The 10,835-nt window shown below is 42.5% G+C and overlaps 1 long non-coding RNA gene across 4 annotated transcripts in view; it reads right to left on the bottom strand.

Annotated features, from left to right (window-relative positions):
• Positions 1-10,835, bottom strand: part of LOC128022482 (uncharacterized) — a 38,072-nt gene that overhangs the window by 7,823 nt on the left and 19,414 nt on the right. Inside the window, exon 3 of one of the 4 annotated variants that reach the window (XR_008185929.1) lies at positions 629-647. The exons of 2 other annotated variants lie outside the window; for them this stretch is intronic. This is a non-coding gene — a long non-coding RNA (uncharacterized LOC128022482). Of the gene's footprint in view, positions 1-628; positions 648-3,375; positions 3,463-10,835 lie in introns of those variants that run through there. One more of the 4 variants, XR_008185928.1, reaches the window with a different exon arrangement.

A 10,835-nucleotide genomic window follows, 5' to 3' on the forward strand; every position in this document is an offset into this window, starting at 1 on the left:
TACTTTGAAGAACCTACAATATGACATATTTTCATTTGTTTCACACTTTTGTGTTATGTATATAATTCCCCATGTGTTAATTCATAGTTTTGATGCCTTCAGTGTGAATCTACAATTTTCATAGTCATGAAAATAAAGAAAACTCTTTGAATGAGAAGGTGTGTCCAAACTTTTGGTCTATACTGTATATATATCCTATAAGTCGCAAAATGTGTAAATTATCCCGTTTTCTCCATGAAATTATCAAATAATATCACCATATGCAACATATACGAGTATTACTCTCTTGATCCAAAGAGTCAGATGCAGGTGATTGAGGGAAGTCTTAACTGTGGTGGTACATTTCACATATCTGTCAGAGAGAGGAGATATACCAGTCATTTGACACGACATACAGAAACTGCTGAAAAGATAAGTTTAAAAAAATATTACACATTTGAATGTGAGAAGGTCGTATCTGGAGTTGACAAAGTAAGAGTGAAATGATTTGGTTATCACTGAATTCTTAATCATATAATTAATCTGAAAATCTTTCTTTTTCTGTTAGTCCACACGCAAAAGTCTGGGTCTCACTGTATCACTCAGGCTGCACTGCAGTGTCTATTCACAGGAGCGATCCCACTACTGATCGACACGGGGGCTTTGACCTGCTCCGTCTCCGACCTGGGCCGGTTCACCCCTCCTTAGACGACCTGGTGGTCCCGAGCTCCCCCAGGAGCACCATATCCATACCGAACTTAGTGTGGACACCTGATCAGCATAGTCCACTGCAGCCCAGAACCCCTGAACTCAAGCGATCCACCAGCCTCAGTCTCCCAGCAGCTTGGATTACAGGCGCGCGCCACTGCACCCGACGAGAGCTGCAGCATCAGCGCTGATACTCAATCTCACTAAATTGATTAGCAGCATAACGTAGTATTCCTGTATAGTACACAAGTGGAGGAGTTTCATGAAAACCTAGGGCAGGATTTAGGAGTATTTTAGAAAGTAAATCATGCAGGATTGAACTGACATGAGGGAAAGTACATTTTTGGTTGAACTGAAGTTTTTTATATTTCTTTTCCAGTGGAAGTCCAGACAATATAGGCCTATATTATACATTTCTATCTGGGCACCAATAATACTTTGGAAAAGAAAAGAAAAGAAAAGAAAAGAAAAGAAAAGAAAAGAAAAGAAAAGAAACAGAATATTCAGACCTCTAGCTAAAGACCAGTGGCTACTGAGAATTTCTCTAGAAAACGATAATAACAATAATAATAATTCATCAGTTGATTTAAAAAAAAGTCCATAATTGGTTTTCATGTCGACCATACAGAATTGACGGAGGATGCGGATGTCATGGTGGACACGGTGGAAGATTGGGCACAAGAATCATGACTGGAGCGTGTTATGGAAGGGATTATGATCACTTCCAGAGGAGCGAGAAGGCCACCGTGCAAGAGCTGAATGACCGGCTGATATCCTACCTAGATAAGGTGAAGTTTCTGGAGGATGCTGATGCTACTCTGGAGGGACTGTTCAGGTCAAAGCCCCCGTGTCGATCAGTAGTGGGATCACATCTGGGAATAGACAATGCAATGCAGCCTGAGTGATACAGCAAGACCCAGACTTTTGTTTTTGCTCTCAAATAACTTCCATGACAAACAACGTTTTAATCTTTTATAACAAAAATTGTTATGACAAATGTAATAAATGTTTTTTTAATGAAAAAATCTAAGAAAAACCAATTATGCATCTTTTAATCTCCAGTATCCCCGCTGTCCCTCCCTCTGTCAGACTAGTTTAGTTTAGTTTAAAGAAGCTCAATGTAAGAAATCTATTTCAGTTAATCATAAAATGGCCCTGATGTGTCACTAGACATTAAGAAATCATGTTCATTTCAAATACTTATATCACTGACAACAGTAGTCCGGCCAGGATATTGTCATTTAAAAAGTGGACTTGCAGCCCTCAACTGATGTTGATGTTGTCATTTTGTGTTTTGGCCTGACGCGCCTCCCTCCACCTATCTACCAATCACAAAGTCAGTAATGTTTCGGGATCCGTGTTGCGACCTTGGCTGTAACCTACCCTAACTCCAGTCGGATAAAAATGTCTAATGTTACTAAATCAAAAAGACCTCGTTATAATTCAGAAATTTGTTGTGACAAAGTCCGAAATAAAACCAGAATTTGTATTGGAGATGCTTTTGAAAGATGGAGACGGCTGAAAACGGAGAAGAATTTGAACACAGACGCCAACGTTGCTAATTTTCTCCTGGACAGGTAAGATTCATCTATGCTTGGCTAACTTGTACTTGATGTTAATGGACATTTCATATATTCATGACAGTCGAACAAAGTTATGCATGTTTGTGCAAAGTAAAATAACGTTAGCTCACATGGACGTATGCTAACATTAGCAATGCATTACAGGAGCCCATTTCTCTGTCATCATGCTGAGACGCTGAGGAAAACAACATGACATAGGCTTGTGCTTGTACTTACATTAATGACAGATAAATAACGTTACAAGTTAGACTAACAGTTACCGTTCTGTCTGTCAGATACGAGCATACATCTTTACGATTATAGTATCACATACGAGCATAAATCTTTACGATCATATTTAACTAATGACAATTAGTAAATTTTTTAAATACATAATTACTTATCAAAATATCTCTTATGAAGAATTAACATAATTAACAGAAAAAAACTTACTGTGTACATCTGTTCGTCACTTGCATTGGAAGCTCAGTGAAGCAGCCTACGTTTCTACTCAATCCATCTGGCAACCTCGAAACAGGGGGTAGGGGATACACCACTCTACAGTATTTTTATAGTGAGTGCAGTACCAGTTTAGGCCACAATCCTACATACGGCTCCTTTAATGTAGGCCTCTTTGTTAATATATCAATCTATCTCTCTCCGGATGCTTTGCTGAGAGATGGAGAGGCAGTGACAGGAACTTCTGAACCATGAGAGAATCTTCTGGGATCACAACGACCATCAGATGGAGTTTTGCACAAAGTCGGCTGAGACAGGGCAATTTTGGGACTAACGCTTGTCAGTCCTGAACGATGCTATGACATTGAGGTTGAATAGTTTGATCTTTGTCCACCTCCAGCTGGTCATGAAATAAAGACGCTGAATATGAACAGAAATATCACTTCCACAGAGAGACGATATAGTAGGCTACCAGTCATTTGTCATGAAATACGGAGGGCCTCTTCAATTAAAAACAAGTGCAACGCCGCAAATATCATTGCTGAAAAGATAAAAAGTTTAAAACAGTTTACAAATTTGTAAAATGCTACAAAATCTTAAGTTGACAAGTAAGAGCAAAACTATTTGATTATCATTGAACTGTCCATCTGCAGGAACAAGCCCAAAAGTCTGGGTCTCTCTGTATCGCTCAGGCTGCACTGCAGTGTCTATTCACAGGAGCGATCCCACTACTGATCGACACGGGGGCTTTGACCTGCTCCGTCTCCGACCTGGGCCGGTTCACCCCTCCTTAGACGACCTTGTGGTCCCAAGCTCCCCCAGGAGCACCATATCGATACCGAACTTAGTGTGGACACCTGATCAACATAGTCCACTGCAGCCCAGAACCCCTGAACTCAAGCGATCCGCCAGCCTCAGTCTCCCAGCAGCTTGGATTACAGGCGCGCGCCACTGCACCCGACGAGAGCTGTGAGCATCAATCTAACGCAATCTCACAAACAATTCGTACGCTTTTTACAAGGTGGCTAATTCTTACCAATTTGTATGACCTCACTCGTATGATTTTATACGATTTGTCTAAACTTCAGTGTTGATTTGCAGCATAGCGTAGTCCTAGTCAGTGAGCACTAGATTGAGTATCAGCGCTGATGCTGCAGCTCTCGTCGGGTGCAGTGGCGCGCGCCTGTAATCCAAGCTGCTGGGAGACTGAGGCTGGCGGATCGCTTGAGTTCAGGGGTTCTGGGCTGCAGTGGACTATGTTGATCAGGTGTCCACACTACGTTCGGTATCGATATGGTGCTCCTGGGGGAGCTTGGGACCACCAGGTCGTCTAACGAGGGGTGAACCGGCCCAGATCGGAAACGGAGCAGGTCAAAGCCCCCGTGTTGATCAGTAGTGGGATCGCGCCTGTGAATAGACACTGCAGTGCAGCCTGAGCAATACAGCGAGACCCAGACTTTTGGGTTTGCTATCAAATAACTTCCATAACAAACAACGTTTGTTTTTATAACAACGTATCTTTTATAACAAAAATTGTTATGACAAAATGTAATAAATGTTTTTTTAATGAAAAAATCTAAGAAAAACCAATTATGCATCTTTTAATCTCCAGTATCCCCGCTGTCCCTCCCTCTGTCAGACTAGTTTAGTTTAGTTAAAGAAGCTGAATGTAAGAAATCTATTTCAGTTAATCATAAAATGGCCCTGATGTGTCACTAGACATTAAGAAATCATGTTCATTTCAAATACTTATATCACTGTCAACAGTAGTCCGGCCAGGATATTGTCATTTAAAAAGTGGACTTGCAGCCCTCAACTGATGTTGATGTTGTCATTTTGTGTTTTGGCCTGACGCGCCTCCCTCCACCTATCTACCAATCACAAAGTCAGTAGTGTTTCGGGGTACGTGTTGCCAGCTTTGCTGTAACCTACCCTAACTCCAGCCGGATAAAAATGTCTAATGTTACTAAATCAAAAAGACCTCGTTATAATTCAGAAATTCGTTGTGACAAAATCCAAAAAAAACCCAGAATTTGTATTGGAGATGCTTTTGAAAGATGGAGACGGCTGAAAACGGAGAAGAATTTGAACACAGACGCCAACGTTGCTACTTTTCTCCTGGACAGGTTAGATTCATCTATGCTTGGCTAACTTGTTCTTGATGTCAATGGACACTTCATATATTCATGACAGTCGAACAAATTTATGCATGTTTGTGCAAAGTAAAATAATGTTAGCTCACATGGACGTATGCTAACATTAGCAATGCATTACAGGAGCCCATTTCTCTGTCATCATGCTGAGACGCTGAGGAAAACAACATGACATAGGCTTGTGCTTGTACTTACATTAATGACAGATAAATAACGTTACAAGTTAGACTAACAGTTACCGTTCTGTCTGTCACATACGAGCATACATCTTTACGATCATATTTAACTAATGACAATTAGTAAATTTTTTAAATACATAATTACTTATCAAAATATCTCTCATGAAGCATAAACATAATTAACAGAAAAAAAGCTTACTGTGTACATCTGTTCGTCACTTGCATTGGAAGCTCATTGAAGCAGCCTACGTTTCTGCTGAATCCATCTGGCAACCTCGAGTCAGGGGATAGGGGATACACCACTCTACAGTATTTTTATAGTGAGTGCAGTACCAGTTTAGGCCACAATCCTACATATGGCTCCTTTAATGTAGGCCTCTTTGTTAATATATCAATCTATCTCTCTCCAGATGCTTTGCTGAGAGATGGAGAGGCAGTGACAGGAACCTCTGAACCATGAGAGAATCTTCTGGGATCACAACGACCATCAAGCTCCCACAGGAGCACCATATCGATACCGAACTTAGTGTGGACACCTGATCAACACAGTCCACTGCAGCCCAGAACCCCTGAACTCAAGCGATCCGCCAGCCTCAGTCTCCCAGCAGCTTGGATTACAGGCGCGCGCCACTGCACCCGACGAGAGCTGCAAGCAAGAATGTAACGCTATCTCACAAACAATTCGTACGTTTTTTACGAGGTGGCTAATTAGTATCAATTTGTACGACCTCACTCGTACGATTTATACGATTTGTCTAAACCTCAGTGTTGATTTGCAGCATAGCGTAGTCCTAGTCAGTGAGCACTAGATTGAGTATCAGCGCTGATGCTGCAGCTCTCGTCGGGTGCAGTGGCGCGCGCCTGTAATCCAAGCTGCTGGGAGACTGAGGCTGGCGGATCGCTTGAGTTCAGGGGTTCTGGGCTGCAGTGGACTATGTTGATCAGGTGTCCACACTAAGTTCGGTATCGATATGGTGCTCCTGGGGGAGCTCGGGACCACCAGGTTGTCTAAGGAGGGGTGAACCGGCCCAGGTCGGAGACGGAGCAGGTCAAAGCCCCCGTGTCGATCAGTAGTGGGATCGTGCCTGTGAATAGACACTGCAGTGCAGCCTGAGTGATACAGCGAGACCCAGACTTTTGGGTTTGCTCTCAAATAACCAGTCCTGGACTGGGACAAAAAAAAAAAAAAAAAAAAAAGGGTCCAAGAAATGTTTGAACTACAAGAACTCCTTATTAAGCTCTTAAAAAATGGTTTTACTGACAAATTTTGATTATTTCTTTAAAAGGCAATTATATTGACAAGCCATTAGACATAAGAATAAAAACATGCAATAACTCTTAAACACCTAATAATGTCCAGTTTTTTTACACCTATGCTTGTTTGTGTGTTTTCTTATGGAAGTTTGACTGTTTATCATCCAGATTAAAAAATAAATAACCCCTGCACACAAGAAGTCAACAATATCCTATCTCAATGATTATCTGCCTGTAGCACTCTTGTCTATCATCATGAAGTGATTTGAGAACTTGTCATGACCAGCGTCAATGCCACTGTCCCACCCATACTGGACCCCTTGTAAGGGAAACAGGTCAATTTAGCTCGAAGGGAATCATTTAAGAATTTGAACAGAATCACTGTTTCACGGCTGATCACTGAGACGCCCAGCGATTCACTGAACGGGGATATTATTAATATCCAAAGTATAGTGAAAACAATCAATTAGCACAGTAACAAGATCGGCAGTTTAAGACATTAACTTGTAAGCACAAAACACAACATACTTCTCTTTTCAATATGAATAAGGCTTTATTAGATAAATCTAAGACATATAAACTAATCTAACACATAAACGCACGCACTCACACATTCACACAAATTGCAAGAAGATCGAAAGTTAGGGAAAGATGAGTTTAAGAGTTCCAAGTTTACAGCAATACGTTAAATTGCATAGACATGAACAACCATCAATAACGTAATTAGCCCTCGCATTGAGTTCCTCAATGAGGTTAAAATTATATTAGATACACCAGTACAAATCAGAGTCTGGAGGTAAGTACTTGCGTCTCCTGTGTAAAGAGAGTCCCCTTTGTTGTCCTTGAAAAGGGATTTTCCCGATGTGGCTGATTGGCTGGAAGTTCAGTAGTCGTGAAGTGACGTCTTGGGTAGCCCTGGTTGGGCGTTGGATGAAAATGCAGAGTTGTGTGTGGCTGGTTGAAGTTGAACTCGACGTTACAAACTTAACTTAGAACACGAAACTCTCAAACGGAAAAGAAAAGAAGTGAAGTTTGTCGAGACTATGTTGTGTTCCTTCTCATCGTGGCTAAGTAGCAGCAGGCTTGCAGGCTGAAGCACGCTGCAACCGCGCTCAAAGAACAGTGATGACTAACAGCATGGCTATAAGCTAAAGCTAATAAGCAAAGCTAAAAGCTAAAACTAAAAGCAGACATGACTAATAGCAGAAGCATAGCTAGAGACTAAAAGCTAAAAGCTAGAGACTAAAAGCAAGATTTTATGGTGTCCTAAGTATTTAAACTGGTCTGTTGGCCAAACCTCAAATGGTGTCTTGACCAATCAGATATTGTCTTGGCTCGGGGGTATCATAAATCATATGTTATCTTACCAAGCATGTGGTCCGAATTTTCCAGCTCTTGCAGGGTCTAATTTTGGACATGATTCCTATAACACGCATATGATACATTTGACATAAAATTGATTGTCTGGGCTATCTCAAGCAAGCAGATTCCATTACATAGATACTAGACATGACTATATATCCTTAAGCTATCCCATAGTTATTAAAAGACATACACAATAAGTGATTATAACATGATAGTCAAATGTGTGGGGTACATATAAATTGATATGGAGTTAAGCGATGGAATGATATTCATTTAGAAGTCATTTTGGAGTTCATTTTGGTCCATATATATGTACAAAAGACAGTTTCTTTGTCATTCTCTTGACAAGGATTTCTGTGGAGACCAGAGGTTCAAAACCAATCCCCCTCAGGAATTTCAGTCTGGTTCTGCTGGGTGGGGGAAGTCAATGGAACTTTTGCAGTACTCTCATGGGTTTTCATGTGATGTCCAGCATTGCATTTCAGTTACGAACAACAAATTTGACAATCTCTTCGGTGAATTAAAATTGTCAATAATTGTTCTAGTGGTGTTAATGTTGAAAGCTGTTTTGTGAAAAAGTTGGTTGGTCATCTTGCTTGGGTCTTGTGGCACTAGAACTGATTTATGACTTCCTGAGGAATTCGGCTAGTGTTTCAAACACAGCCCTCTTTAATTTGTCTTGCTTGAGTCATTTCTGTTACACCCTTATAGTTTACTTAGATACAACATCATGGTCTAACATCTGGCTCAGGAGCATCTGTGAAAGGACCACGACCAGGGGCTTGGATTACATGGGGTCCTTACATGATTATGTGTGCCCCCCACTTTTAACATCACGGAAATTCGTCCCCCGCACTTTTTCGGTCAAGTGTGTTCACATAGAGGTTTTCAAGAGCTGGTGTGAATAAATATAGATTTTAACTCAAAGAGATACGACTGTCTGCGCATGATATGATATTTTATTCGGACCCAGAAGGCGAGATGAACATCACGGAGCGCTAAACTCTCCTGCAGTGTGTGTTTCATTCATACTCGAAGCAAGAGGGAACTCTCACGCAGAAAATCATACCAGGAAACTCCTAATATGGACAAAAGCGTCCAGCTATGCTGTGTGAAAACAGTTGTTTACACAGAAAAACAGACACTTTTGGAAACACAAACACATTATTATTACAAGAAACTATTCTGCCTTATTATGTGATAAAAAAAGTGTTTGTAGTTGTGGCGAGTGGGGCGGGGCCGAGAGGCGTGGGAACCAGGAGTGAGGCCAGGTGTAGTGATTGGAGATGAGCTACACCTGCGCCCCACCGCTAGTATCGAGTCCCACGTAGGAGATGGAAGGATATAAAACTGGAGCGACGACCGTGAAGGACGAGAGAGGACCAGGCCTGGGACATTAGTTTATGTTTTGGTTTTTATTTGCGCGCACCAGTCGTCCGCGAGGGGCTGGTGCGCCGTTGTGTATTTACTTTTGAGTATTAAAATGATTTTTGATTGTGCGCCGGTTCCCGCCTCCTTCTTCCCGATGAATATGGAGATTTGTTTATTACAGTGGTGCCGAAGCCCGGGAGAAGGAGGGACGCGCTGCTGAAGATCCCTCGCCGCTGTGGTGAATCCGCGGTGCCCTCGAGCAGGCGAGGTATGTGCCGCCAGGGACGCTCGAGGCGGTGGGCTGGAGCGAGTTGCCGGGGACGGGCGAGCTCGCTGCCGACCGCCCACGACAAGGAGGGGCGGCTGCCGTCCGTGAGGGAGCGGAGGAGTCGGCGCCGTTCGCCAGGGGGCCGGAGCCTGCCGCCTCCGTGACGGAATCCGGAGGGGCAGGGAACGGGGGACTCCTGCCGCTGCCCAAAATCGGAGGAGCCGTCGCCGTCCATCGGGCGGCGGAGGAGTGTCGCGCCGTCCGCCGAGGGCCGTCCAGTGCCACCGCCAGGCACCGCGGAGGAGATCACCCAGCTGGTGGAGGGCCGAGCAGCAGTGCGTCTGGGAACCGGATTTTTTTTTTTTTTTTTTTTCCTCTCTCCCCTCTCTCGTCCTTGTCGCTCCTCCTTCCATCTCCTTTTCTCTCGCCTCGTCTGTCCTACCCCCAGGTTCCTGCAGGTCCCCGTGAGCGGTCCCCCCCGGAGGGAAGGGGGGGGGGGGGGAGTAGAGCGCAGTCTCGAGGGTACCCCCCGGCCTGCGAGGGGCGATGGGGGTATGTGGCGAGTGGGGCGGGGCCGAGAGGCGTGGGAACGAGGCGGGAGGCCAGGTGTAGTGATTGGAGATGAGCTACACCTGCGCCCCACCGCCAGTATCGAGTCCCACGTAGGAGATGGAAGGATATAAAACTGGAGCGACGACCGTGAAGGACGAGAGAGGACCAGGCCTGGGACATTATTTTAAATGTGTGTGCTTTTTATTTATGCGCACCAGTCGGCCGTGAGGGGCTGGTGCGCCGTTTTGTATTTATTTTGGATATTAAAGTGCTTTTTGATTGTGCGCCGGTTCCCGCCTCCTTCTTCCCGATGAATATGGAGATTTGTTTATTACAGTAGTATATAAACAGATCATTATTATTTGTTATTGTCCAGCAGTTATAGATTTCTAAGCCAATTATAAGCCTTTAGAGAAAAATTGAAGTTGCTTATACACTACCAATCAAAAGTTTTTGAACAGTAAGTTTGTTAATGTTTTTTAAAGAAGTCTCTTCTGTTCACCAAGCCTGCATTTATTTGATCCAAAGTACAGCAAAACAATAACTGATTTCTATTTGAATATATTTAAAAATGTAATTTATTGAGATTTCAAAGCTGAATTTTTTGCATCATTACTCCATTCACACGATCCTTCGGAAATAATTCTACTATTCTGATTTGCTGCTAAAAAAAAAAAAATCTAAGCTTTTGAATGATATAGTAAATAATGTTGCAAAAGCTTTTTATTTCAAATAAATGCTGATCTTTGGAAAACACTCTATTCATCAAAGAATACTGAAAAATGTACTCATATGTTTTAAATATTGATAATCTGCAAATCAGCATATTAGAATGATTTCTGAAGGATGAGACACTGAAGACTGGAGTAATGATGCTGAAAATACAGCTTTGGTCACAGGAATAAATTACATTTTAAAACATATTCAAATAGAAAACTGTTATTTTAAATAGTACAATTAATTCACAATATTACTGCTTTTGCTG

This window comes from Carassius gibelio, chromosome A11 (assembly GCF_023724105.1).
Source record: "Carassius gibelio isolate Cgi1373 ecotype wild population from Czech Republic chromosome A11, carGib1.2-hapl.c, whole genome shotgun sequence".
In the NCBI taxonomy this organism is placed as follows: Eukaryota; Metazoa; Chordata; class Actinopteri; order Cypriniformes; family Cyprinidae; genus Carassius; species Carassius gibelio.